Raw genomic sequence first — 3,028 nt, forward strand, 5'->3', positions numbered from 1 at the left:
GAACTAATCCTGCAAGTCAGATGCGACTCCTATGCAACAAGTTACAATGTCGTATGGTTTTGTGTCTAAACCACAAAATAGTATTGCCACTCCTCAGAACAAGGGTTGGCAGGTTCTAAGTACAAGACTAATTTGCAAGAAGATGAGTAGTCATCCTCCTACATCACCCTTCTTGGGGCTGATTTGCCAAGTTAGGGAAGTTATGTACTGCCTAGCAAGAAATTGACCAATCAAGATAGGACAACGGGGTTGTCCAAAATTTATTGACCTTAAAGGAACCTAAGGTATTTGTTAATTTGGGTTAACAAGGTATAAAACCTAACCCAAGGAAAGAGGGTAAACTAGCAACACAACTTATGAAACCCTTGGGATCTTGCCAAGTCGCAATGGATACCGAATCGAATATTGGATGCATTCGGAGAGAAGGATTCACACCTTAGCAATTGGCTAAACAAATGACCACTGGATTGATTGTGTTTGTACAGTTAGGAGCACTGTTTGTACTTCTTTGCTCAAGGAACTAAAGATGGAAAGATAATTAATCCTTCAAATTGAAGGCCAAGAGGGAGAGCCATCAGCAATTACCCCCTACTGTCTGCTTGACCCTATCCAAGGGGGTTGTTAGCCGCACCAGGTACATGGACCAAACCCACCGTGAGAGGTCTCTCCGTGGTGGGTGCTACTTGGAGCAGGAGGACGCTTGGGTGCCAGGGGGGCTCTGACCGTAAATCCCTTGCCTCTAGACCTTGCACAAGAGGCCAACGTGACTCGGAATGGGATCTTGAGGCCCGCATACTAGTCTACGGGCGGTAACTTGGAATAGCGATCCCTGAGGATTGCTGGAATTGCCTTCGGGCGGATTATGGAATTGCCTTCGGGTGGATTATGGAATAGCCTTCAGGTTGGAATTATATGATGTATTCCAAAGACGGATAAATAAGATCAATTATTGAAAAGGAACTTGTTTGACATTGTTTTTCTATGTCAGTGCTTAAGTTACGTGAAGGAACTGATGATTAATTGGCTAATTAAGGAAGTTGTTTTTGCTTGTCGAACTAAATGTGGTAGATAATTAGACAACTACAACAACCCTAAGGAAACTGCAGTGGATGTGACCATGGGTCCGTCCTACAGAAGGGTGGTCCCGATTGGCCAGGAACTTTTCTCAAAGGAATTTGACAACAAGGTAACGATGACCTAGAATCTAGAAAGCTAGAGTCCTGATTTATGCTGTTTTAGGGGAACGAAATGGGACTATGCCTTACGGGAAGAAAGGTCAAGCTCCGCATCCCTCTCGTTTCCCATTCTCCTTAAACCAAGTGTAGTATAAATCTGCTTTAACCCTGATGTTTCTGCGTAAAGTAGTTCGTCGACGCTAGCTACCGTTCTAGGAATTTGACCACTAGGAAAACCCTGATTCAAGTCAGTCTTAAGTGGAAACGGCCGAAATGCTTTCGCTTCGTGGCAAACCCGAGAAGACCTAGATCGCAAACCCCGTGACATTCCGTGGGCATGTTGGGCGGCTCTTTCTGGACTCTCTTCCCGATGGGTTGCTAACACTTGTCCTATGAGTGAACAGGTGGACACACTATAGTTGGTATCAAAGAGAACCAACGAGGATCTAATACTTACGAGGAAACTTAATAAGGAGAAGTAAAGCAAATGTTACTATTAAGAACATTTCCTTACTTACTTATCGATGCTGGCCTGCAGAGTCATGAAGCATGGAACAAATTCTTGGTGTTCCAAGTTATGTCTATGGCTGCGATGCGTGCCTCGGATTATCGATGAAGGCTCGATATGATGAATATCCTAGACCGCATCTACAATCCTTCACCCCTACACGTGGAACGGAGATGGAGGGGTGATTCAGGAATTTATTACATAGCTGCCCACTAACTTGCATACCTTCAGACCAACTTGAAGAGAATCAAGTGGATGGAGGACTTAAAGATCGTGAAGCTGTTTATATTTGTCAAGACTCACGCAAACGCAACCCTACATGTCGGCGGACGAGAGGTCAAGTAGAACAAGTATGTGTACAAGGAAGTGACTCGAATAATCCCTGCCAACAGAATCAAGGTGTTGGGACGTTATGAGAAGAACGGGTATCAAAGGAAAGGATACCCCAAGCTTCCTATGACCTATCGATTCCTGAAAATCCATGACCCCAATCCATATTATTACTTAGTTCGCGTAGCTAAATGTAACACAATCTTATTCTCCCCAAATTAATGTATCAGCTTGTTCCAATTGTACTCAGAAAGGGCTATGCCCATTTGAATGAAATAGACTTTTTTTAATCAATGACTGTCTTGGCTATAAGTATTGGTAACAGAGTTAAGTGATTAGGTCACTTGGCTAAAAGCTGAACTGGGCATGTAATGTAATGTGAGAAATGCTTAGCAAGTCTTTAACGTAAAGAATTTTAATACCTAGGCACAACCTCAAGTACAGATTCCTAGTCCGATCCCTATACCAAGTACGGCTGTAATTCAAGAGAAGAAGTTTCTTCTCAAACAAATCAAGCCACCAAAATTTGATGGTAAGGAAAGGACCATCCAAACTGATGCCGAGGTCTGGATCGAATCCATGGAGGATTATTTCAAAGTAGCAGGTACTGCACCCGCTAACCAAGCAATGCTCACCAAACTAAAGCTTACCGGCAAAGCAAGACTTTGGTGGAAGCAATGGTGCAGAGACCAAGGGATCTCGGAAGGGTCAGTTACATGGGAAAAGCTTAAAAGAGCTGTGCGAGGGAGATATTTATCACATGCCTACCGCACGCAGAAATGAACAAGTTCTATGAACTGAAGCAGCTTGGTCTATCTCTTGACGCTTGCTATTCAAAGTTCGTCTCTCTTTTGAAGTATGTGCCACAAATGGATATGACACAACAGGTGTTGAAGTTTTGTGCTAGATTAAACCCACCTATAAACACCGGCCTCGAATCAATGCGCCCAACAGACCTTCAGGATGCGCTCATTCGAGTTGCGCCCATAATACAGGAGGTGCAGACCAGGCCAAG

This window comes from Lygodium microphyllum, chromosome 8 (assembly GCF_053477565.2).
Source record: "Lygodium microphyllum isolate KBCC chromosome 8, Lygodium_microphyllum_v1.1.10, whole genome shotgun sequence".
NCBI lineage: Eukaryota > Viridiplantae > Streptophyta > Polypodiopsida > Schizaeales > Lygodiaceae > Lygodium > Lygodium microphyllum.